This window comes from Symphalangus syndactylus, chromosome 6 (assembly GCF_028878055.3).
Source record: "Symphalangus syndactylus isolate Jambi chromosome 6, NHGRI_mSymSyn1-v2.1_pri, whole genome shotgun sequence".
Classification (NCBI taxonomy): domain Eukaryota; kingdom Metazoa; phylum Chordata; class Mammalia; order Primates; family Hylobatidae; genus Symphalangus; species Symphalangus syndactylus.
The window spans coordinates 104,515,255-104,543,050 of record NC_072428.2 but is presented as its reverse complement, the minus strand read 5'-3'; the positions used below and the strand labels follow the sequence as shown (position 1 = coordinate 104,543,050).

Sequence of the window (27,796 nt, the reverse complement as noted above, 5' to 3'; positions counted from 1 at the left end):
CATCTGTTGGCCAGTTAAAAATGATTAGCATGGCCGCCGGACTTAAGACTCAGGTGTGAGGCTATCTGGGGAAGGGCTTTCTAACAACCCCCAACCTTTCTATTGGGGACATTGGTCTGCCTGGAGCCAGCTTCCACTTTCAATTTTCTTGGGGAAGCTGAGGGCCGACTAGAGACAGGAAGCCGTTGTCCCGAACTCCCGGCAGTAGCCGGTTGAGATCATGGCATAGCCAGAATTCTCTACTCAGCAGTCGCCCATGCGTGCGCCCCTACCTTTCCTTCTGAACTATACCTCCGGGGTCCCGACTGTGACTTTCTTGAAAGTGTAGCCCCAAAATCCTCCTTACCTCTGAATCTACTTCCTCTGAGCCCTGCCTCCTAGGTACTAGTGGTTCAGACTTTCATTTGCTCTAGCAAGTTGTATCTCCAAAGGGATCTAAGGAGGCTCTATGCTGTGTCCTTAGGCACCTAGGCTATAACCTAAGGAGTTATATAACCAGGGAATCTTATCCCTGGTATCCCTCTTGATTTAGGTATACAGCTCTCGACATGGGCAGTTACGTGGGACCCGTTCCCCACCACCCTTGCCAGGGCCCCAAGTTTGTAATGGCTGAGAGAGAGGGGGAGAGAGAGAGAGAGAGAGAGAGATAGAGAGAGAGACAAAGAGAGAGTCGAAGAGAAAAAGAAAGAAAAAGAAATAGTTTTAAAAAAAAGTGTGCCCTATTCCTTTAAAAGCCAGGGTAAATTTAAAACCTATAATTGATAATTGCCACTTTGTTGTCAGTGTAAATAAGGGCGTAGCAAATCCTTAACCCAGTAACACGAGGATGGGCCAAATGCATTCAGTCAGTAGCGAGAACTGCTTTGCTAAAAGCACAAAAGTAACTTTTACAGGAAACCTCGTTGTGAGCACACCTCACAAGTTCAGAGTTATTCTAAGTCAAAAAGAAAAAGCAGAAAGGTAGCTTACTAACTCGATAATCTTAAAGTATGGGGCTACTGTGTTAGAAAAGGGTAATGTAACTCCAACCACTGATAATTCCCTTAACCCATCAGATTTCCTAACAAGGGATTTAAATCTTAATTACCACACAAAGGTGCCACCAGACCTAGGAGGAACTCCCTTCAGGACAGGATGGTAGATGGTTCCTCCCAGGTGATTGATGGGTACTGAATATAATGGGTATTCAGTAATTGATAAGGAGAATCTTGTGGAAGCAGAGTTAAAAAATTGCCTAAGAATTGGTCTCAAATGTGCCAGCTGTTTGCACTTAGCCAAGCCTTAAAGTACTTACAGAATCAAAAGACTATCTCAATTCTGACTCAAAAGGTTAGCTACACCCTCTCTGAAATGAATTTGCATAAGAACTGTTGTTTATGGGAATGCATCTTGATGGGGTAGCTGGGTTGTTATGACATACTCAGGAACCCAGCCCAGCTCTAGGACTCACCCCTGAGTGCAAAGGCAATGTTGGGCACGCTGGTAAAGGACCACTAGAATCCAGCAGCCCGGACCCCTTTTCTTGTGGTCAAGATAGGTGAGAAAACAGGTGCGGGACTGCTACATCGGTGAGAGTAACTAATCTGATAAGCAGAGGTCCATGGCTGGTGATGCACCCTGGAAAGGAACTCACCTCTGAGCACAAAGGAAATGTTGGGCACGCTGGTAAAGGACCACTAGAATCCAGCAGCCCAGGCCCCTTTGTTTGTGGTCAAGAAAGGCAGGAAAAGGAGTGCAGGACTGCTACATTGGTGAGTGTCACTAATCTGGTAAGCAGAGGTCCGTGGGTGGTTACGCACCCTGGAAAAGAATAAGCACTAGGCCCTTAGAGGACGCTCTAAGACTAATGCTCATCGGAAAATAACTAGGGGTGCTGGCATCCTTAGGTTCTTTTTTCAGATGGGAAATGTTCCCCCCAAGGCAAAAATGCCCCTAAGATGTAGTCTGGAGAATTATGACCAATTTGACCCTCAGACACCAAGAAAGGAATGACTTATATTCCTCTGCAGTACCGCCTGGCCTCAATATCCTCTTCAAGGGGGAGAAACCTGGCCTTTTGAGGGAAGTACAAATTATAACACCATCTTACAGCTAGACCTCTTTTGTAGAAAAGAAGGCAAATGGAGTGAAGTGCCATATGTGCAAACTTTCTTTTCATTAAGAGACAACTCGCAATTACGTAAAAAGTGTGGTTTATGCCCTACAGGAAGCCCTCAGAGTCTACCTCCCTATCGCAGCGTCCCCCCGACTCCTTCCCCAACCAATAAGGACCCCCCTTCAACCCAAACGGTCCAAAAGGAGACAGACAAACGGGTAAACAATGAACCAAAGAGTGCCAGTGTTCCCCGATTATGCCCCTTCCAAGCAGTGGGAGGAGGAGAATTCGTCCCAGCCAGAGTGCATGTACCTTTTTCTCTCCCAGACTTACAGCAAATTAAAATAGACCTAGGTAAATTCTCAGATAACCCTGATGGCTATATTGATGTTTTACAAGGGTTAGGGCAATCCTTTAATCTGACATGGAGAGATATAATATCACTGCTAAATCAGACACTAACCCCAAATGAGAGAAGTGCTGCCATAACTGCAGCCCAAGAGTTTGGCGACCTCTGGTATCTCAGTCAGGTCAGTGACAGGAATGAGAACAGAGGAAAGAGAATGATTCCTCACAGGCCAGCAGGCAGTTCCCAGTGTAGACTGTCATTAGGACACACAATCAGAACATGGAGATTGGTGCCGTAGACATTTGCTAACTTGCGTGCTAGAAGGACTAAGGAAAACTAGGAAGAAGCCTATGAATTATTCAATGATGTCCACTATAACACAAGGAAAGGAAGAAAATCCTACCGCCTTTCTGGAGAGACTAAGGGAGGCATTGAGGAAGCCTACCTCTCTGTCACCTGACTATATTGAAGGCCAACTAATCTTAAAGGATAAGTTTATCACTCAGTTAGCTGCAGACATTAGAAAAAAACTTCAAAAGTCCGCCTTAGGCCCAGAGCAAAACTTAGAAACCCTATTGAACTTGGCAACCTCGGTTTTTTACATTAGAGATCAGGAGGAGCAGGCGAAATGGGATAAAAAAAAAAAGGCCACTGCTTTAGTCATGGCCCTCAGGCAAGCGGACTTTGGAGGTTCTGGAAAAGGGAAAAGCTGGGCAAATCGAATGCCTAATAGGGCTTGCTTCCAGTGTGGTCTACAAGGACACTTTAAAAAAGATTGTCCAAGTAGAAATAAGCCACCCCCTCATCCATGCCCCTTATGTCAAGGGAATCACTGGGAAGGCCCATTGCCCCAGGGGATGAAGGTCCTCTGAGTCAGAAGCCACTAATCAGGTGATCCAGCAGCAGGACTGAGGGTGCCCAGGGCAAGCGCCAGCCCATGCCGTCACCCTCACAGAGCCCCGGGTTTGCTTAACCATTGAGGGCCAGGAGGTTAACTGTTTCCTGGACACTGGCCTGGACTTCTCAGTCTTACTCTTCTGTCCTGGACAACTGTCCTCCAGATCTGTCACTATCCAAGGGGTCCTAGGACAGCCAGTCACTAGATACTTCTCCCAGCCACTAAGTTGTGACTGGGGAACTTTACTCTTTTCACATGCTTTTCTAATTATGCCTGAAAGCCCCACTCCCTTGTTAGGGAGAGACATTCTAGCAAAAGCAGGGGCCATTATACACCTGAACATAGGAGAAGGAACGCCCGTTTGCTGTCCCCTGCTTAAGGAAGGAATTAATCCTGAAGTCTGGGCAACAGAAGGACAATCCGGAAGAGCAAAGAATGCCTCTCCTGTTCAAGTTAAACTAAAGGGTTCCGCCTCCTTTCCCTACCAAAGGCAGTACCCCTTAGACCTGAGGCCCAACAAGGACTCCAAAAGATTGTTAAGGACCTAAAAGCCCAAGGCCTAGTAAAACCATGCAATAGCCCCTGCAAGACTCCAATTTTAGGAGTACAGAAGCCCAGCGGACAGTGGAGGTTAGTGCAAGATCTCAGGATTATCAATGAGGCTGTTGTTCCTCTGTACCCAGCTGTACCTAACCCTTATACTCTGCTTTCCCAAATACCAGAGGAAGCAGAGTGGTTTATAGTTCTGGACCTTAAGGATGCTTTTTTCTGCATCCCTGTACATCCTGACTCTCAGTTCTTGTTTGCCTTTGAAGATCCTTCGAACCCAACATCTCAACTCACCTGGACTGTTTTGCCCCAAGGGTTCAAGGATAGCCCCCATCTATTTGGCCAGGCATTAGCCCAAGACTTGAGTCAATTCTCATACCTGGACACTCTTGTCCTTCGATACAGGGATGATTTAATTTTAGCCACCTGTTCAGAAACCTTGTGCCATCAAGCCACCCAAGCGCTCTTAAATTTCTTCGCTACCTGTGGCTACAGGTTTCCAAACCAAAGGCTCAGCTCTGCTCACAGCAGGTTAAATACCTAGGGCTAAAATTATCCAAAGGCACCAGGGCCCTCAGTGAGGAATGTATCCAACCTATACTGGCTTATCCTCATCCCAAAACCCTAAAGCAATTAAGAAGGTTCCTTGGCATAACAGGTTTCTGCCAAATATGGATTCCCAGGTATGACGATTACACACACTACTTAAAGTAACTCAGAAAGCCAATAACCATTTAGTAAGATGGACATCTGAAGCAGAAGTGGCTTTCCAGGCCCTAAAGAAGGCCCTAACCGAAGCCCCAGTGTTAAGCTTGCCAACGGGGCAAGACTTTTCTTTATATGTCACAGAAAAAAAACAGGAATAGCTCTAGGAGTCCTTACACAGGTCCAAAGGATGAGCTTGCAACCCGTGGCATACCTGAGTAAGAAAATTGATATAGTGGCAAAGGGTTGGCCTCATTGTTTACAGGTAGTGGTGGCAGTAGCAGTCTTAGTATCTGAAGCAGTTAAAATAATACAGGGAAGAGATCTCACTATGTGGACATCTCATGATGTGAATGACATACTCACTGCTAAAGGAGACTTGTGGCTGTCAGACAACTGTTTACTTAAATATCAGGCTTTATTACTTGAAGGGCCAGTGCTGCGACTGCGCACTTGTGCAACTCTTAACCCAGCCACATTTCTTCCAGACAATGAAGAAAAGATAGAACACAACTGTCAACAAGTAATTGCTCAAACCTACGCCACTTGAAGGGACCTTTCAGAGGTTCCCTTGACTGATCCCGACCTCAACTTGTATACTAATGGAAGTTCCTTTGTAGAAAAAGGACTTTGAAAAGCAGGGTATGCAGTGGTCAGTGATAATGGAATGCTTGAAAGTAATCCCCTCACTCCAGGAACTAGTGCTCAGCTGGCAAAACTAAAAGCCCTCATTCGGGCACTAGATTTAGGAGAAGGAAAATGAGTAAATATATATACAGACTCTACGTATGCTTACCTAGTCCTCCATGCCCATGCAGCAATATGGAGAGAAAGGGAATTCCTAACTTCTGAGGGAACACCTATCAAACAACAGGAAGCCATTAAGAAATTATTATTGGCTGTACAGAAACCTAAAGAGGTGGCAGTCTTACACTGCCGGGGTCATCAGAAAGGAAAGGAAAGGGAAATAGAAGGGAACCGCCAAGTGGATATTGAAGCCAAACAAGCCACAAGGCAGGACCCTCCATTAGAAATGCTTATAGAAGGACGCCTAGTATGGGGTAACCCCCTCTGGGAAACCAAGCCCTAGTACTCAGCAGGAAAAATAGAATAGGGAACCTCACGAGGACATACTTCCCTCCCCTTCAGATGGCTAGCCACCAAAGAAGGAAAAATATTTTTGCCTGCAGCTAACCAATACAAATTACTTAAAACCCTCACCAAACCTTCCACTTAGGCATTGATAGCACTCATCAGATGGCCAAATTATTATTTACTGGACCAGGCCTTTTCAAAACTATCAAACAGACAGTCAGGGCCTGTCAAGTGTGCCAAAGAAATAATCCCCTACACTGCAGGCCATACATTTCAATCCCTGTATCTTTAACCTCCTTGTTAAGTTTGTCTCTTCCAGAATTGAAACTGTAAAACTACAAATGTTCTTCAAATGGAGCCCCAGATGCAGTCCATGACTAAGATCCACCATGGACCCCTGGAACGGCCTGCTAGCCCATTCTCTGATGTTAATGACATCAAAGACACCCCTCCCGAGGAAATCTCAACTGCACAACCCCTACTACGCCCCAATTCAGCAGGAAGCAGTTACAGTGGTCATCAGCCAACCTCCCCAACAGCACTTGGGTTTTCCTGTTGAGAGGGGGTACTGAGAGACAGGACTAGCTGGATTTCCTAGGCCAACTAAGAATCCCTAAGGTGGGAAGGTGACCGCATTCACCTTTAAACACAGGGCTTGCAACTTAGCTCACACCCAACCAATCAGAGAGCTCACTAAAATGCTAATTAGGCAAAAATAGGAGGTAAAGAAACAGCCAATCATCTATTGCCTGAGAGCACAGTGGGAGGGACAAGGATCGGGATATAAACCCAGGCATTCGATCCAACAACAGCAACCCCCTTTGGGTCCCCTCCATTCATATGGGAGCTCTGTTTTCACTCTATTTCACTCTATTAAATCTTGCAACTGCCAAAAATAAACAAATAAAAATAAAAATAAAAATAAATAAATAAGCCTAAAACAGGGAGACATAGAAGAGAGTCATTTTACCTCCTGTATTTGATACTTTTGTTGTTTTCAATGAAACCTTTAAGAAACCTTAAAGGGCTGTATATTATACTGTGTGCTGTGTTCAGGGAAAGTAGCATAAAGGAGAAATTGTAAGATGTAATTATTTTGCAATTGATCATGGATGTTAGAAATGCTTATCTAAAGAAGACATCAATTTGGAAAAAAAACAAAAAAGCAAAAAGCAACAAGCAGTGCCTTAATAAGCACCTACTCTAAATGTAGAATTCTCGTAGGTACCAGACAGCAGAAGGCTGTGATTGTCCCTATTTTCTTTTTCACTTTCTTTCTTTTTCTTTTTCTTTTTTTTTTCTTCTGGAGACAGGGTCTTACATTGCCTCACAGGCTGGAGTGCAGTGGTTCGAGTACAGCTCACTGCAGCCTTGGACTGTTGGACTCAAGAGATCCTCCTGCCTCAGCCTCCCTAGTAGCTGGGATCACAGGAATGTACTACCATGCCTAGTTAATTTTTAGATTTTTTGTAGAGAGAAGGTCTCCTTATGTTGCCCAGGCTGGTTTCAAACTCCCAGGCTCAAGAAATCCTTTCTCAGCCTCCCAAAATGCTGCGATTACAGGCATGTGTCATGGCACCTGGTAGCTCCTTTTTTCTTCTAATATTTCAGCAAGTAAGTCCAATTCTGAAAGAATTAGCAGGAAGCCTAATTCAGGGCAGAGATGAGGCTGAATTAGTCAAGATTTAGCAATGTATAGCTATTATGTGGATACTCCATCTAACTTCTGTGTCTGCTTCTCAATTCTGTTCAGTGTTGGAGGTGGAGACAGAAGTGATATAATCCCCATTAGTAGAAAAGTCAGACCTTTCTGCCACAGAGGAGCTTAAAGTTTAGTTTAGTGAAGAGTCATCAAACAATTATTTGCACAATCAAAATTATACTCACAATTAGGATGAATGCTACAAAGATTCTATAGGAGCATCTATGGAAGGTCAGGGAGGGCTTCCTTGAAGAAGGAGGCTTTAGGATAAACTGAGAAAGATGAGTTGTAGAGACTACTTAAGGAGAGGGAGAGAGGGGAGTGAGCATGACAGGCAAAGTAAGAACTTGGACAAAAGGAGCATTGCACAGTCTTTGATTTAGAGATGTCCTCTTGTGGTTGATGTGTGGAATAAAGTGAGTAAATGACAGTGAGGCAGACACGAGCTTTCCTCTTCCAAAACAATGTGAATCCATTAAACAATTTTAAGCCAGAAACTAATTTTTGTTTCTTAAAATAATCAGTAAGACTGCAGTGAAGAGAATGTTTCAAAAGGGTCAAGAAAATATGTGAAGAAAGCTTCCAGGAGACCATTATCATACCTAAGACCCTATGACTGTCCTATCCTTTGCCAGAAACCTGGAGCTCTAGGAGTCCCCAGTCCACTGTCCAGTCAGAGGGAAAAGACATGCTCTGGTTGTCTAATGGAGATATGTTCTTGGCATATCCAACAGGGAATATGACTGCATATTTCCAATAGCACTAATGCTAAATAGTTCTTCTCATGTTATGAACATGGTCCTATGCCCCCAACGGGTAGATGGAGATAGCAATTGCCTTTTTCACATTTTTCTTGTACTTCTTTTCTATTACCTCCCCAGAATGACTTCACTTACTTCTCTTCTAAGTGGGAGTTGGCAATGTCTGCTAATTGTTTACTTCCAACTCTTAACTTTTCCTTTTTACCCCATACAAATATTTTTAAGTGACTTCTTAATACCTAGTGTTCAATGAGTATTTGGAAAGTATCTCAAACTTAGGATTTCTCATTCTATATTTGTTTTCCAATCCACCTTGAATTCTACATCTCATCAACAGCTAGAAATCGCATAGTAATGTCACCATCCATCACTCTTTTAAACATTAACCAAATTCATCATAGAAATATCTCTGATTTGGTTTTCCTTCCTCCATTAATAATAATATTATTTAATAATATTACCAATAGGTGATGATTATTAGGAGCTTAATATGTGTCTGACATCTGTCCTGCACTTTATCAGTTAATCCTCACAATGATCCTATGCAACAATCCTCCCAATATTCAGAGGAAACTGAGACTTTGGAGAGGTTCTCTTGTGTTATATCTAAACTCACGTCTATAAAAAAAAAAGGCTTTTCATAATTTGACTCCACCTCACCTCTTCCAGCTCCTTTCTCATCATCTATCAGTTTCTATGACTCAAGTCATAATCAGCCTTTTGACAGTTTTCTAAATATGCCACACTCTTTCTTGCAAAGGCAATAGGTTATCTCTAACTCCATTTTCATGGTCAGCCTTGAGTGTTAGTTCCTAATGGAATCTCTGATTTTCCTGCACGCATCGTGTCTATCTCCTCAGTTACCCTCCCTAGTAGCTGGGACCCTAGGCACATAACTCATGCTGCTATATATTTAGAAGTATACCTCTCTCAGGAAAGGTTTAGCTCTCCAGGTGTGAAAAAAATCTAACACAGCTTTATACATTTAGAGTCCACAACAGTGCCTGAAACGTGGCAGAAATTCTATGACTTTTTACGGAAAGAATGGTGAAGCCAACAATTATTCCCCAGACACTGTGCTGAATTCTCTCACATATTGTTCATTTAATCCTCACAACAGCTCTATGGAGTAGGTGATATCATCATTTCCATTTAACACATAAGGAAACTGAGAATAAAAGAAGTTAAATAAATGTCGCTGAGATTATAAACTGCCTTCCAAAATCCATTCTCTAATTTGTTCTCATGGAAATAGAACCCTTAATTTTCAGATGGCCTTATTGCTATCCAGAATTAAAAGTTCATTTTCTTTTGGACTTTTAACCAGATGAGTCTTGTGACTAAGATCTGAATCCTGGTTGTGCTATTAAAAGAAAGTACCTACCTCTTCCATTTTTCTCCTTTCTCTTGACTGAAACATGGTGGTGAGTCATCTTGGATTACACAGAGAAGGGCAACATTCTAGAGATGGCAGAGCACCATGATAAAGCAATCTAGGCCAACTGAAGACCTCTTAGAACAGATCCACTTTGACAGATTATGTCCAAAGATGGCCCCAAAAATTCTTCCCATCTTGCAAGTCCTTTTGCAATGTAACTTTGTTATGCCTATCATCAAGAGATCTCTCCCCTCCATTTAAATCTGGGCAGACCCTATAACTTGTTTTAGTCAATGCAGCAGAAATGATACTTGAGTCTTTCAAGCCCAGATTTTCCTGTCTGTTTTCACTCTCCTGGAAGCCAGTAGCCAGGTCAAGAAGCTCATGCTGGACTAATGATGAGAGACCACACTGGGAGACAGAGAGAGGCCATGCTTGGGAGAACCAAGTGGCTGCAGCTGTAGTCCGCATCTAGACATAAGACTTAGGATCTCTTAGATCTTTGAGATCCATTTGAATCACCTAAGTTCATATGATGTAAAGTGAAGATGATCCTTCCTTACTGAAGTCTGCCCAAATACTGGACCCTCTGAAACAATGGCTCTTTTTAAGCCTCAAAGTTTTGAGGCAATTTGTCACATAGCAATATAACTAAAACAACCACCATACCAGCTGGACTGTTATAAAAAGAAACTTCTATATTGTGATAAGCCACTGTTATTTTGTGTCTCTGGGACACACGCAGAGCCTATATTCTAGCTACTGCATTAACTTAACCATGTTTCCACAGTAAGTGGCTGAACAAGGACTTTAAATCTAGCTCCAGAGCCCAGTCTCTAAACCACACCATTATACTCTCGAGGAGGAAGGAGGGAAAGAAGAGGAAGGGATACATTTTATTTGTAGGAAAACATACATTTTGTTCCAAATAACTAATGGAGTATCTGTTTTATAGTAAGGATTGTTTTGATGTTTATTAATGATACTGTGTAAACTGACATTATAGGCTTCCTATTTGGCTATTTAAAACCTATACTCTGGTTTCAACCCTTATCAGTATTTATTTTTTTACAAAAATCGTACCATTCCAAGAAATCTGCAGTGCCCACTAAAGCATAAAATATAACTTTTCTGTGTTTCCACCTTATAAACACCCTGCATACTCTTCCACTTGCCTGGACCGCCCCCACGCTTGTTTCTCTGCAGTTCGTTTTTCACATTTTCAATTGAAGACACTCCTTCCTCTGTGGAAACTCTCCTGAGCAACCCAATCCCAATGAACTTCTACAGCACTTGCTGCCAGTTCTATGCATTTGGCAGATCAGATATAGAGTCTTGTATTGTTAGTGTTTTATATATTATTCATTCAAAAGCTATTTACAGGCCACTCACTGTGCGCTACATTGCCTCAGGTGCTAGAGGGAATTACAAATAAGGATAAGTCAAGATCCCTTCAACCAAGAAGTTACAGTACAGTAGGGGGGGATAAACAATAGTGCACAAATGATTATAAGTCAAAGTAGGAAATAATGAGTCCCAAAAGAGATGGCCACGGGAATTCCTTAATTCCTTAATTCCGCTGGATATGAGCTCCATGTATGCCTTTTTCCTTCCTATTTAATTATAAGCTTCCTCAAAGCACAAACCTTATCACACACTTTGGGTCCTTCACAGTCTCTAGTTGACCATTTTGCACATTGTTAACATACAATAAATAATAAGGTATTTTCTTGATTTGTTTAAGGAATATAAAAAATGAATACCTAGAAAGTGGTAATTTACTGAAATCTCACATTATTTTGAATAAACTGAGGAAATATTCATAAAGTTTTACCTTATCAAACCTTAAAATATGTCAACAAATTAAAAATCACAACAAATTCCAGGAGACTGTCTCACTACTTTTATTTTATTAGAATTTTCTGTGACATATGAAGCTTGAATAAACCATCACCTAAGATACAGAAATTGTTTGTTCTACAAATATTATTTAACAGTGTTTGTTGTAGTCAAAATTTCCCTGGCATATGAAAGGATTATATAATATGTATAATTATATTTTCTAGACTAATGATTCTGTTGAAGACTGTGAAGCATCAAATTAAAAGACAGTTATATCACCAATATAATTGTTGCCTAAATCTAAAACGTGTACAAGGAGATGTAAGTGAAATGGAGAAACTGGAATATTGGAAGATCAGAGGAGATAACAGCTTCTATGAGGCAAAAGGGAAAAAAAAGCATACTTTTGAAATTCAGAGTTTGAACCTCAGGCTCTGCTACTTATAACCCATTCTCTCTTGGGCAAGCTACTTAAACTTCTCTAAACTTCAGTTTTCTCAAATGCTGTGGATAGAACACTGCTTATCTTACATAGATACTGTAAAGCATAAATGAGAAATGTATGGAAAGTACCTAGCCCAGTGCCTCACATATAGAAGACATGCAAACGATATCTACAGTTTCTTCTTCTTTTTGGTATTCTGACAAATTGGGTATCCGGATGGTCCACTTTTTTATTCTACAAGGAAAGGTTGATATTGATTGGAGCATACCAGACTTCTGAATTCAACAACTTGTAAATTTCCTTAAATTGAAAAGTAGAATAAGAAAGAACTGGGAACAGGGCTGGGCTGCCAACGTTATATTTTTCAAAGGAAGGGAAGCAACGACAGAAAGAGCATTCCCTTTGGAGTTGTTTTTTGTTGTGTTTTTCTCATAGGCCACTTTGTCACAGTCAGCATTTGTGGACAGGCTGTGTTGGATTACGTACCGGGTTACATACTGCTCTGTAGCTCAGATTTTTTTGCAACTTAAAAATAGTTTGATTCTGCTGGGTGCGATGGCTCACGCCTGTAATCCCAGCACTTTGGGAGGCTGAGGCGGGTGGATCACGAGGTCAGGAGATCGAGACCATCCTGGCTAACACAGTGAAACCCTGTCTCTACTAAAAATACAAAAACAAACAAACAAACAAACAAACAAAAACATTAACCTGGCGTGGTGGCTGGCGCCTGTAGTCCCAGCTACTCAGGAGGCTGAGGCAGGAGAATGGCGTGAACATGGGAGGTGGAGCTTGCAGTGAGCCAAGATCACCGCACTGCACTTCAGCGTGGGAAACACAGCAAGACTCCAACTCAAAAAAAAAAAAAAGAAGCTTCATTCTATGATTTCATGCCAGTATGATTACACAAATGTACAGATAAATCCTTAAATGACAATTAAAAATGTAAAATTCACTTATAATAGGAGCTTAAAAGAAAGAGTATGAAAACAAGGTTCAAAATCTTCATGGTTAACTTAAACATGTTAAGCAATCTACATTTCCAGTCAGTTCCTTTACAATGTATGGCAATTATTTACTTGTCGAGAACAGATTAACCTTGTTTTATTTACACGTGGGAAAAAAAAAAAAAAAACCTAACAGTGAAATGAATAGGAGCTTTGGAATTGGACAGAATTGGCTGTAAATCCCCGGCTCATCAGTCACTAATTTTGTGAGAAGTTGTTTGAGTACTTATCTTCTCAGAGAATCTGTATTCTTTTGGGGAAATTGACATAAAAATATCTGCAGTTGTGAGTAGTAAAATGAGAAAACTCACATAGAATACTCAGTCAGTGCTTTTAAAAGTTTTTATTTTAAAATGCACGTCCTTTTCCCCTGTTCTTTTCCCAGTTTTCCCAGGAGATGCTCTGTTTACTCATGTTGTCCTAGCCTAATTATTAATAGCACCTCTTTTCACATTCCCAAGCGTACAAGATTTGATGAAAATTTATATAGTTACCCTATCAATGAAAAAATTGTTCCCATTATATGATCTTTGGGGGAATTGCCTTCATTCTTAGGTTAATGCTTTCAAACAGTTTTTTTTTTTTAATAGAATATAAGGATTTAGGGAGTACCTGGTGTTCATAAGATTGGAGAACAGGACAGATATTTTTGTTATAGTTAAGTTTTCCTGGGAATAATATCCTTCATCTACTGTTTACTACCTATAATACCATTGCCAAGCTATCCAAGTCTTTTTGAGTATTTGTTTCTCATAGTTCATCTAAATTGGTGATGTGAAGATGAAAGGAGATAATAAAGCACTCGGTAGAATATATGATACATAGAAATACTCAATATGTGAATACTGTTATATTCTTTTAAAAACATATATTCATATGGATATACAGAACATATCTGTAGATAAGCCAATATGTTAACAGTAAATATTACTATTGATTTCTATTTTCTTCATTTCTTTTGTCAGTATTGCCTAACGGTCCACAATAAAACATTCTCACTTTGGTAACTGTATAAAAATAGAAGTACATTACATAAAAAAGGTAAATGTAATTTTCATTCATTCATTTACTGTTTAAACATTTATTTAGTAGTTAGTATATACAAGACACTGGGGGCAGTTAGAAAATTAAAAAGATACTCTCAGGGGCGGGGAGGGCAGAAAGGGGCACTAAACATATTATAATTTTAAAATTATTTTCATTTCATTAATTGAACATCTTTGACTATTAAATTAAGTGGCAGATTGTGGGTAATAACAAATATAATCCAAATGCAAGGTTTATTTTTCCACTCTGAAAAACATATATCTTTTACATCAAATACAATGTCCCTACATATATTTATCTTTTTAAAAGATTTTTTATTTATTTTTATTCTATATTTATTGTAGTAAATGTTAACAATAGCATTTCCAAGATGTATCATCTACCTTAAAACAGAAGTATTAAGTTGTTGGCCAGGTGTGGTGGCTCACGCCTGTAATACCAGTACTTTGGGAGGCTGAGGCAGGAGGATCACTTGAGCCCAGGAGTTTGAGTCCAGCCTGCGCAAGATGGCAAAACCTTATCGCTACTACAAAAAAAAAAAAAATTAGCTGGACATGGTGGCATGTGCCTCTAGTTCCAGCTACTTAGGAGGCTAAGGCAGGAGGATTGACTGAGCCCAGGAGGTCCAGGCTGTAGTTAGCCCTGATAGCACCACTGCCAAAAGAGGCCTTATCTCAAAGAAATAAATAAATAAAAAGGAGTATTCCTATTTGAGATAAGGAATATACTTATTTAACATTCTTTCGTTTTACGTCATAAATAACCAGTAATCTAAAGGACATTTTATGAGAACAACTCCAGATAAGCAAAACAATGCACTTTAGTTTGGCTCCAAAATAAAACAGGGTTCCTCTGTTATTTTGAGAATAGTCAGTTTTACACTAAATTCTTTCATTCATTAAAGTCAAAACTATCTCCAATTATATTATTTCTTTGACTGAGAAACCTGTTCTATTTAAAACATAATTACTACTACTGGTCACAAGTACAAACAAATTAATGAATGTAAAAAAATCAAAAATATTTAAAAGAACCACAAATTCAGCATTGTTATTGACAAAGATATCTTCTGTAATTAACAAAAAATAATCTAACACAAATCCAAAGTCATTTCAAACACACAGGAACTCTAAGTTAAGTTTCTGAATTTGAGCTTCTTGTGTTACCATTTGATTTTGCCAGGGACCTAGTTAGAATGTCCAGGTTCTCTTGCTTTATATGTTATGGTAAATTGCTAATGCCTAACAACAAGCAGCACTTTGCCAGGCTCAGACATCATGTTGATATGCTAATGATCCATAATGAGGCCACCAGACATCAATTACATAAACGAGGCTAGGAACAGAGCCAACACAGGTACACTCTACTAATTTGTTCATGTCTGTTGGCCAAAAGCCAACCGCATGACAAGTGGATGCCCCTAAAGCCATTGGGGCACGACTCTTTTGCTTCAGAGAGGGATTGGACACTGCATACCTTGGTGTTCTGTGTGATCTCTATCTGTCTAAGGACACTTTAATGAACCATACAAGTACATCTAATGAGAAGACATCTGAAGGGTCAGTAAATTCACATATTAGAAAGAGTACAAGGTAATAAAGAAAAGTTGAAAGTAAGGGGGAAAACACCATCTGAGACTGACATAGAACTTAATCAAATTTCTAAAGCATAAAGCAGGAGCCATACAAAGGGCAACATAATTTTTTCCCAATACTTTAAATTTTGAACAAGCATTACTCAATATCATTCATAGATTTTATGTACGTGGGTTAAATCAGAACATTGAACACTTTTTCTTTACTCTCATAGTGTATTTCTATGAGTGATAATACTTACAACATCTAACCAAAGTGTTTTCCATTAAGATACACCTTTGGGTTTATAATAGAAACGAGCAGGGAAATATAATCCCTTGAATATGATTTTTTGATAAGCATAACGATTAATGACAAATCTATATATAGAAGGAACTCGGTTAAGAGTATAATACAATGAATATATAATCAGTATAATAAAATTTAATATGTTATACAATGCCTTAAAAATCTGTTGATAGAGGCTTAAATAAAGGGATTCAAAATTTCTACATATCACAATCATATGGACAAAATCTATATTCTCATGTTTTTGATATAATGTAGCTATCAAAATTGTTTATTGGTTAACTTTTGTATATCATGACTGTTTTAAAGGAGAGAGACACTATATGAAGCATCAAGGCATTTGTTATGGGCCTTCATATCCTTTTCTTTTAGCAGTGTTTAAGCAAGATCAGCTTACTCTGAGCAGAACGAGAGAAACAAGAAGGTGCAGGTGATGGTAAACATGGATTCAGCATTTACAATCGGGAGGCGTACTCCAAGTAGATTGAACAGAACTCTTGGCATATGAATGACTACTCCACCTGGACAAGGAACATCAGTACCAAAATTCACCCCCTCTGCTGTTATAAAGATAGCCACAAATTCTTGACTACTTGTCCTATTGTAAGATGGAGGCTAGTTCCCCTCCTCTTAAAATTGGGCTGACTTTACTTACTTGCTAGACAAATAGAATGTGATGGAAGTGATCTTCTTGGACTTTCTACACTAGAAAAGAGCTTTGCAGTTTCCTACTTAGAATCCTCTTATAACACTTATTGCTATATTGTGAAGAATCCCAAACAGTCCATCTTGAGAGAAATCAAGGCACTCAGTAGACAACCCTGGCTGAGTTTCCAGCTAGCAGCCAGAACCAACATGCCAGCCTTGGAAGTGCACTATCTTAAGTGGCTCGATCCTCCAACGTCAGTCTAGCAGCCCCAGCTGAAGCCATGTAGAGCAGAGACAAGTTTTCCAGCTAAGCCCTGTGAAAATGACAAATTTGTAAGCAAAATAAATGATTGTTGTTTTAAGCTACTATGTTTTTGGATGGTTTGTAACATAGCTATAGGTAATATTGTTGTCAATTATACCTTGTTGTCAAAGCTGTAGGTAAAAATGTTGGTCAAAGTGGTCTAGTCAGCAACTATGTCACAAGAGTTCTGTTTACAAGCACATAATTTAAGCACTTGGAACAGTGCTACCCAGACAACAGCAGTTAGCAGCATGCATCACTGTTGAAACTATGTATGTGTCTGGAATGTTCTCTAGCCATGAGGTTAGACCTTCTTGCCAATCTGCTCAGTCCTCTTTATGGGTCCCCTAGAGAGTAATAATTCTCAAAAATGGTAGAGGTATTTTACAACCACTTGTTCTGCCACTCTTCTTCAGGATAACACCCATGGTTAAGGCTCTGACTATGATCAACCCTGCCTCCAAAACTGGAAGGTTTGACATATTAAATGTTAAATGGTTATAGTGCCATTTGGCACAGTGATTATAAACTGCCTAAAATGATCTATAGTTTCAAAATGGCACTCTATTTCAGATAATGAATTTTAAGTATAGTGACATTTGTTCTGTTTGTTTTTTTTTAAAAATCCATATATATCAATCGGGATTTTAAAATAGTGTTACCAGTTAGTGCTCTCAATGTTCTGTATGAAATACCGAATTTTGTTTTCAAATTCTATATACCATGGAGTACTAACAAATGTGTATAATTTAGTTCAATTAGAAATTTATACTGTAAATAAAACAGGTTTCAAAAGTCACTTCAGACTAGTGAGGGTACCATTGCAACTAAAAATAATAATTAAAAATTAAAGAAAATAATTAGCATGCCTTTCAGCTTTTAAAATCAGACAGATGTTTTACTAACAGTTAGGAAAACTGGAGTAGTATTTGCCTTGGGCCCAAACAAATGTGTCTATTTCACTAATTTCTGTGTAGTACTTAATTTTTATGAGAACCAGATATTTTTCAGTGTACAAAGCCAATACCAAAAAACCTTAATTTTAACTGGTTACATATAGAATTATGTATATAATATGCATATTTATAAAAATGGCAAATGAATTATAGTGCTTATTTAGTCATCTCTCTTACAGATATACTCTTCTCTTCACTAGAAGGAGGTGATGTTCCACGACTTTAGACTGGAAATGCTAGCTTTAGAGAAATGAAGTATCAATTAGAAAGTAGTGTTAGTACATCAATGAGAAACAGGGAACAGTAGATGAGAACAGATTGAAACTTTTAGACTTAGGGCTCAGGGGAAATGGCTTCCAAAAATCAAGTACCTATGATAGTTCAAAGATGTACTACATGTATTCCAAAGCATTAATTTTAAGATTCTATTTGTTTGTTTTGTAGTTCATAGTTCTATTAGTCAGATGATGATATTTAGTAACTTATCATTACTTATACTGGCAAATTATGATATAGTCTTGAGAATAAGGGGGTCTGATTGGAGGGGCCATAACAATGATTCCTCCATGGTAGACAATCCCTGGGTGAGGATATACTGAAAAGCCGGGCTTTTTGGAAGTCTCAAACTGGTATTTTCAAAGACCACATTTAGTCAGCAGAAGTGTTTTCCTTGATAGTGACAGTAAACAAAATGTTTTAAAGCAACTGAATTTGAATACCTTCAAAAGGGGACTGCCATCTCCAGTTCTGTCACAGTCTCCATCACTTCCTAATTTATTGCTAAGAGACCACTTTATTCATTCATGGGCTTTGTTTGACTCTCAAAAGCTCATATGAGTTTAAAACTTCTGAACTGTACTATTTAATACTATTAAAGTATTTGTTAGATATGATATAAAACACACAGAAACATACATATTGTAAGTTAGCCTCTGCACAATGCACATGCTCTACATATTGAAGGGGAAGGCAAGAAAATCAAAATAGTTAAGTGGAATTTGTTTCCTTATTCTAATAACAGACCTGGTCATTTGAATTCCTTAATATCCAATCTTAACAAAATGCTAATAATGCTTTAAAGGCTGTAGTATAATTCCCCTGAATCAACTGAACTCTAATTTTAGAAAAAAAAAGTCTAATAGGAATGAGAGGTAATAATACGTATAACATATCTTATAAATGGCATCTAAGACAAAACAAAATTACAATTATCTTCATTTCATGATGCAATAATTGTTGCCAGGAAAAGAAAATAAGGATGTGACAGCTTAAAAGTCTATCAACTGAAAATGTATAACTACTGCTGCTGAGAAATTTCATAACACATATTCCACTCACCTCCCCAAACAAACAGCAGGCTGTTCTTCAAACATGTTGGAAGACTATTAGTAAATTATTCTTTTTGTTTTTATTTATTTAAAGCCAGATGAGTTTATTGACAAACATCCAACTCCTCTTTCTATATATATGAGTACTGGCTTTTTAGTTAAAACAAACACAAAACAAAACAAAAAAGGAAAAGAAAATATTCATATTCACATATTCATGTGAACTATGTATTGTAACATAAAAACAAAGGCAAAATGTGCCTTTTTAGTGCATTAATTATGATCCATCGTTTACTCTATGGTTAGAACACACAAGGGGAAAATAACATTTGTACCCATAGGTATTCTAATGAGATTAGACATGAAGCTTTTGAAATAAACCTCAAACAGCTATTACCAAGCCTTATTACTGTTTAGTAGTTTCGATCACACAGCCATTTAGTCACAAATCTGTGGCTATAGACCAAATCCATACAGACTTCTCAAAGGACATAAACACCTCAAGGGACAAAAAAGATGCCTGGAAAGGCTTCCTTGAGCATGAGTTCTACTGCTTCCTGTGGTAGTTTGCACACGTTTTTCTGCATGGAGTTCACTTATTTAAACAGGTGAAAGTAATTAGATTTTTAAATGATTGTATTGTCAATGGGTCTGTACTCTGACAGAAAAATTCATACTGACGGTAAAAACCCCAAAACTCATAAAAATAGGAATTTTGGGGGAAATGATTAGTAGCACATTCCTAAGTTTCCACAAAAAAATCTGAAGAATTAAATATATTTCTTTTTTGTATGGCATGTCAAATAGCCATAGATGGTAGAGATGTAATTGTTTTTTTGGCAATCAAGTATGAGAAGTACTAAGCACTTTCTGTAGGGAAATTCTGAAACTACATTTTTTCATAAAAAGTAATCTACATTACAGTTGCTATCAATCGTACTGCGCCACAGCTTATTGTAAAAATTAGATTGAAACAACTTGAAAAATCTTAGTAAAGGGCTATTGTTAGACTCTAGTGGTCGGAAATGGTCTTTTAGAGATCTAAAGAGATTAATCTCCTCTAAACACAGAAGTCATTTCAATGTAAAAAATCATACAATGAAAACTGCAGAGCTTTAATTTCTGAAAAGCCCAGATAATTATATATTCCATGGCTCTCAGACTTCCTTACCAATAGTGGTGCTCAGTTTTAACATTTATATTTTACATTTAGTATTAGAATCAAAATCATGAATAGGTTCAAAAGAGCCATTTTGAGTCTAACAGGAATTCTCTGTGTACGTTCTATAATCTACTTATTCTAAAACTAAGGTTTTGATATATGCTGATTAATTAGGCTGAAAGAATAAAATAGGGTTCTGCTGTATTAAATCAAACTCAGCATTTAAAAAAATAGAATGTATACCATTATGCTAAGGTCACCTCTTACAAAATGTCTGAGATGACAAACTGAAATATACACTGCCTTTAAAGGAAAAGTTAGACTTGGTTTGTTAAATTGTAATTTTTAAATATAAGTCATGCTATTTTGTCTGAGTCTGCAGAAAGAAAAAAATTAAAAGTGAATCCTAGCTATGTTCATATTAATTACATGATACAGCATGATTAGATGAGAGTAATTAGCATATGCTGAAGTAAACTGAGTTTGAAAGCTTACTCAACATTATTAAGCACCCTTTTTGAAAGTAGTGAATAGCTTAATTTAATTTGTGCTGGTTAAAGCACACAGACTTCCAAATATCAAGACAATACTAAATTTACTCTTTTACCCAAATCATACTAATAAATGCAGAGGAAGAGACGTCTGAATGCCACTAGCCAAAGATTATGTGCTTGATTTAACATTTTTTCATGATTAATATTCAGTACAGACTGATTTGCTCTCATCAAAATCATGTGATTTTTGCCCATCACCTTCCTCAAAAACTAAATGAGACTACTGCAAATCCATACCGTTCTAAAAAGCTATGGAAATCTAAATGTAAAATAATTAGATTATATGAGAACAAAGTGCAAATTATTTGTCAAATATAGTTATAAAATTTTAAACCAATAAATTTTAAGGGAAGAAAGTATTTTATCTATTAAATAAAAGTGGGATTTTCTGGAAGTAAAATTAACAAACAGCAAACTATATATCTGTAATTCAATTGAATATAAACAACCATGTGTTGTCCATTAGGAAAGCATTTGCTCAGGGTTATTTTCCCAGCTATGGTGACAAATTTGCACCAATCCATCTACATAGTCTCACCCAGTTCTCCTTGTCACCAACTGCACACATTTGCCAGCCAGCTGGCTGGGGTGAGGGGCGTATCCTGTGCCACATAACAAAGAGAAGCTTGCTGGCCTGCACTGGGATGAAATCCATGACCTCCACGACCTCCACTTCATTAACAATATGGGTAGCTAAGTGAGCTAACTGGCCATTGATTAAAATAAATGTATACCTCACCAAGCTGAAACACTGTCACCAACCTTCAATATATGTGTTAAATTTTATGAGGAACAAATTTCATGAAATTCAACACTACCATCATTACAATGAAACTAGTATAGAATTGAAGGGGAAAATGAGCTCCAAAGAGAAATTAAGTACTTAAGGCTAATTCATAAATTTAGGATACAGTTTAATTCAGTTGGTTAAAGTCAACTTTAAAATGAAATGCCTTTTAAAAAGAAGGACTTTAATTAAATAAAAGTCTAACAAAATATTTTTAATGAAAATTACTGAAGACCTACAAGCAAATACCTCTTATAGACAGGAACAACAAGTCTAGCGCTTAGCAATGATAAGTTTGCTCCCTTGTCATGGATGTAATTTTTTTAAAAATACACATAAATGCAAACATACACATATATATACAAATATCAGCAGCAAAGGAAGGGATACGAAAGAAGGCAACGTCTGAATCCAAGGGTATCTTAGGATAACATTACAAGCATCTTTATCTAGCACGTTTTAAAAGATCAAGTAAGAGTTTAAAATTTGCAACATGAAAAAAATTATGTAGCTATAATTTACTCAATTGTTGTGTTTTTTCTTCATTAACTCTAAAGAGAATTTATTTAGTTGCCACTCCCTCTTGGTTCTACATCTCTGTGCATATTTGTCTGTCATTTCTAATCAGATCCTTTTGAAAGGTGTGCTCAGAACCGAAAAAAAAATACATGTTTACTTTGTTTAAACATTACAATGTTAATGCTTTTATATTTTAAGACACTCGCCTTATGCCACTGACATATTTTTTCCTACAAAACATTAAACTAAGGATGCCTACTATTTTACAAGTCATCCAAAATCCTATGTCAGATATTTTGCACTCAATGCATTATTTATTCACAACCCTGAGCTTCCATAACAATTTGTACGGGCATATAGTATAGTAGGGTTTATCTTTAATTGTAATTAATGTTAAAATGTCTTCTCTTCCACACTTCTAAAGCAGGATCATGTCTTATCTTTGCCTCATTAGGAACAAACCAAGTGCTTTGCATATAAAAGGTGCTTAATAAATGAATACAGAATAGAAGAATGGGTGACTCTCTATTACATTTTACTTTCTTTGTTTTGATCTATTATCCCATTGAGATCTATTTGAATAAGAATTATATTAACTATTCCTCCCACCTTTGTATCATACTTAAATTTGATAGTCACATCTCCTATTTTTTTCTCACCCAAAGTCACTGAGAAATGTTGAAAATGATAGGGCCTCTGCCATGTCAATCATAGACTTCTCTTCCAGTTGTCATTCACCCTTTAACAAGTAATCTGAGTTTTCTCATCCAAATAGCTATGCTCCTCTTAATTCCCTCGTCTTTTGTCCCCTTACTTGTTCACCTACATATTTTCAAAGATTTTGTCAAAATACTTGCTATAATCAGAAGTAATTATATCTTTAGCATTTGCTGAATGCATATTTTTTTAAAAGTTTGATTTTTCATAGCATATGCTTACTGAAAAACATTTTGGTTTCTATTAATACCACCACTTCTGAAGGCTCACAGACCTTCTATTTAATTATCAAAACCACTAGACCAATATGGAAGTTCCGCTTAAGTATCTAGCTCCCCTACTTTAAAAAATATGCCCCTTGAGCTCATCTCCAGTATTTAAATTCTTTCTATTTTTCATATTTCAGGCATCACCCACTTTTGTTCTGGGATAACCAGAAGTTGTTTAGCATGGCATTCTGTCTCACTGTTGCTTATTTAGGATGGTATTCATCTGAAACATGTTTTGTTTTGTTTTTTCTACCAACTGTAGCTCACTATCCTTGACAGAGAAGAAAGGACTTAGAACCAGAATTCTACTTTGTGACCATAATCTATGAGTATCACAGCATTTGTCCTAAGCATTAAGGTTATTCACTGTTCTTTTGATTTGAACATAGCTCAAAAATATCTGCTTATATTTTCGTTGCCATTTTTGTAAGCTTACATCAGTCTTAACATTTGCTGTCCTTGATACTTTTCTCATGATTATGAATCTCAATTTTTTATTAACCTTTAACTGTAAGTTCATTGTATTTTTTACATTTGTCTCTTTCTTTAAACACTATTGTTCCACTCCTTCCCCCTTCCCTGGCCACCATAGTTTCATCATAGCGACATTGTTTGAATTTTATTTTTGAACCTTTTTTTCCACCTTCATCCAAGTTCCCTTTCAGCACTTTTGGCTCTGGGCTCATTCAGATCTTTAGGCATTGTTCCTATAGCGAATCTTTGTAACTAAAAGAAATAATTAATGACCCAGAAGTATTATTCACATTACACAGCCCATTCTAGGTTACTTTTCAATCTTTATCAAGAACTAGCAATCAAGTCTAGGGGAAAAAATGCATTCCATAAACCACTTAGCTGCTTTTTTGGAGTGGGCTTTTACTTTGCTTTCATAACACTTTGCAAACAAGTTTTTAATAATGTTTAAAACATTCTGAATTAATGACAATGCAAAAAGTGAAGAGAAGGACTTAAGATGTTATCAAAGGTAAAATTTACTGAGTTTTGTGAATATATACTAATTGCTATATAAAAGTATTTCTAAAATTTCTATAAAAAAACTAGTTGACTATCTTGCTCATAAAACTTTTTGCCTCACTAAAATAACTTTTATAAGTTAAGCTTTCTTAGGCACAGAGCTAAGACATTATGGCTGAACATATTTGAAATCTCCGTTCCTAAAGCATATAGTCTCTTTCTGAATATAGCTAGGATTGTCTTTCTTGGCCTATTTAAACTCTAATTTAATATGGCAACTACCTCCCAACATCCTCTTTCCTTTTACACCGTCAGCCATTCTTTTATATTGGTTAGAAGAATTTAAGTCCACTGAGGCATTCCCCTGCATGTTTTTCTCTACTTTCTTACATGAGACTGAAATCAATTCTTAATTATCCTAGGCAAATTGTGCTTTCAAGTTCTTATTGACATTTAAGACCAAATATAATTTATTATATAATTTGATCATGATTTGAGTACTGTTCCTAATGTTTATTCATATTTCCCTAATATTTCTCTGATGAGAGACCTTTGAAATCAAACCATTGCTTTAACTAGAGGAACAGAAAATAATCTGAAGAGAAAGAAAGGTAGGGCAGTTCTATCTTAGTTGGCAATGATGGTGTCCTATTCCAACACTGTGTTAATGAGACTAAACAAACCAAAAAATTATCAGCACTTGCTAGTAAAGTTTAAATGTATCTTCACTGATTGGTTTCAAGAGCATAAAGTATTTAAGTTGTCCATGAAATGCCAAACAATACCCAAAGCAAATAAAACAATTTTTGAATGGTTTGAAAAGTTAGCTGACATGCTATTCGGCTCATCTTTATTAGTTTGGATAATTGAATGCTGACTATATTTTCTGTATCTTAAACTTAGGCTTTACAACTTATCTTATAGACTCTATATCTTAGAATATATCTTAGACTGTGAATGTTGTAGTAGCTTTCCACCACCAATTTTCCATTTTCCTGATAATGAATATTTGGCCCTAATATTACAATGCTTCGGAATTTTTTTGTTCATAAGTATCAGAAAACCAAATTTCCTGGGTTAAGGAAGAGGGAACCTTAGTTTCACACAATAGGAAATTCAGAAGTAATAGGGAAGGTTTGGGAGTAGATTGACTTAGTGATATAATAGTACCAACAAGGCTCCACAAAATTGGGTTTATTCTGAATCAGGTTTTCCTCACAGTCAAAAGATGGTTATCAGGAGAAATCAAGGCAAAACACTTCTTTCTTGTTTTTTATCAAAAAGGGTGAAAGGAAGGTGAAGTTGGAAAAAAAAGAAAAGGAAAGATGTAGTAGTCCATTTTCTTACTGCTATGAAGAAACACCTGAGACTGGGTAATCTATAAAGAAAAAGAGGTTTAATGGACTCATAGTTTCACATGGCTGGGGAGGCCTCACAATCATGGTGGAAGGGAAAGAAGGAGCAAAGGTAGGTCTTACATGGCAGCAGACAAGAGAGCAGGTGCAGAGGAACTGCTCTTTATAAAACTATCAGATCTTGTGAGATTTATACATTATCACAAGAATAGCATGGGAAAAACCCACCCCCATAATTCAATTACCTCCCACTGCATCCTTCCCATGACACATGGGGATTATGGGAGCTACAATTCAAGATGAGATTTGGGTGGAGACACAGCCAAACCATATCATTCCACTATACCCCTCCCAAATCTCATGTCCTCACATTTCAAAATCAATCATGCCTTCCCAACAGTCCCCTAAAGCCTTAACTCATTTTAGCATTAACTCAAAAGTCCACAGTCCAATGTCTCATCTGAGACAAGGCAAGTCCCTTCCACCTATGAGCCTGTAAAATCAAAAACAAGTTAATTACTTCCTAGATACAATGGGGATTCAGGCATTGCATAAATACACACATTCCATATGGGAGAAATTGGTCAAAACAAAAGGGCTGCAGGCCGCATGCAAGTCTGAAATCCAGTGCTGCAGTCAAATCTTAAAGTGCCAAAATGACCTCCTTTGACTCCATGTCTCACATCCAGGTCATGCTGATCCAAGAGGTAGGTTCCCATGGTCTTGGACAGCTCTGCCCCTGTGGCTTTGCTGGGTACAGACCCACTCCTGGCTGCTTTGACAGGCTGGTGTTGAGTGTCTGCAGCTTTTCCAGGCCCGTGGTACAAGCTGTCAGTGGATCTATAATTCTAGATTCTGGAGGATGGTGGCCCTCTTCCCACAGCTCCACTAGGCAGTACCAGAGTGAGGACCCTTTGTGGGGGCTCCCACCCCACATTTCCCTTTTGTGCTCCCCTAGCAGAGGTTCTCCATGAGCCCTCTGCCTGTGCAGCATACCTCTGCCTGGACATGCAGGCATTCCCATACATCCACTGAAATCTAGGCGGAGGTTCCAAACCTTAATTCTTGACTTCTGTGCACTTGCAGGCTCAGCATCACAGGTAAGCTACCAAGGCTTGGAGCTTGCACCCTCTGAAGCAACGACCTGAGCTGTTAGTTGGTCCCTTTTACCCATGGCTGGGATGCAAGTCACCAAGTCCCCTGACTCCAAAAAGCAGCAAGGCCTGGCCCACAGAACCATTTTTTCCTCCTAGATCTCCTGGCTTGTGATGGGAGGGGCTGCTATGAAGACCTTTGATATGCCCTGAAGACATTTTATTCATTGTCTTGGTGATTAACATTTGGTTCCTTGTTACTTACAGAAATTTCTGCAGCCTGCTTGAATTTCTCCTCAGAAAATGGGTTTTCCTTTTCTATTGCATCACTAGGCTGCACATGTTCCAAACATTTATCCTCTGCTCCCTTTTTAAATATAAGTTCCAATTTCAAACCACATCTTTGTGAATAAATAAAACTGAATGCTTTTAAGAACCTCCAGTCACCTCTTGAACACTTTGCTGCTTAGAAATTTCTTCTGCTAGATACCCTAAATCATCTCTCTCAAGTTCAAAGTTCCATAGATCTCTAGGGCAGGGGCAAAATGCCTCCAGTCTCTTTGCTAAAGCATATCAAGAATCATCTTTGCTCCAGGTCCCAATATGTTCCTCATCTCCATCTGAGACCACCTCAGCCCGGAAATTTTGGTCAAAATCATTCAACAAGTCTCTAGGAAGCTCCAAACTTTCCCACAATTTCCTGTCTTCTGAGCCCTCCAAGTCTCTAGGAAATCCGAACTTTCCCACATTTTCCTGTCTTCTTCTGAGCCCTCCAAACTGTTCCAATCTCTGCTGGTTACCCAGTTCCAAAGTCACTTCCACATTTTTGAGTATCCTTATAGCAGCACCCCACTCTACTGGTACCAATTTACTGTATTAGTTCATTTTCATAATGCTATGAAGAAATATTGGAGACTGGGTGATCTATAAAGACAAACAGGTTTAATGAACTCAGTTCCACATGGCTGGGGAGGCCTCACAATCATGGTGGAAGGCAAAAGAGGAGCAAAGACACTGTCTTACATGGCAGCAGGCAAGGAAGTGCCTTCAGGGGAGCTGCTCTTAATAAAATCATCACGTCTTGTGAGATTTATTCCACTATCATGAGAACAGCATGGGAAAAACCTGCCCCCATGATTCAATTACCTCCCACCAGGTCCATCCCATGATATGTGGGGATTATGGAAGCTACAATTCAAGATGATATTTGGGTGGTGACACAGCCAAAACATATCAAAGGAGGATCACATCTCTTGATACTCTTTATCAAAAACAAACAAAAAAGAACTTTCCTAGAGGCCTCCAGCCTATCTGACCTCATTTCTTATTGACCAAAATTGGGTCACATGACAATCTCTGAATCAGTTGAAGGCAA

General features: G+C 38.2%; 1 protein-coding gene and 1 long non-coding RNA gene across 2 annotated transcripts in view; one reads left to right on the top strand and one right to left on the bottom strand.

Moving 5' to 3' along the window:
• FOXP2 (forkhead box P2) overlaps positions 1 to 27,796 on the bottom strand; it is a 605,419-nt gene that overhangs the window by 307,613 nt on the left and 270,010 nt on the right. The gene's annotated exons all lie outside the window — the stretch shown is intronic.
• LOC129484911 (uncharacterized) overlaps positions 1 to 27,796 on the top strand; it is a 53,868-nt gene that overhangs the window by 187 nt on the left and 25,885 nt on the right. The window contains exon 2 of the long non-coding RNA XR_008658562.2: positions 13,789 to 13,864. This is a non-coding gene — a long non-coding RNA (uncharacterized lncRNA). The remainder of the gene's footprint in view (positions 1 to 13,788; positions 13,865 to 27,796) is intronic.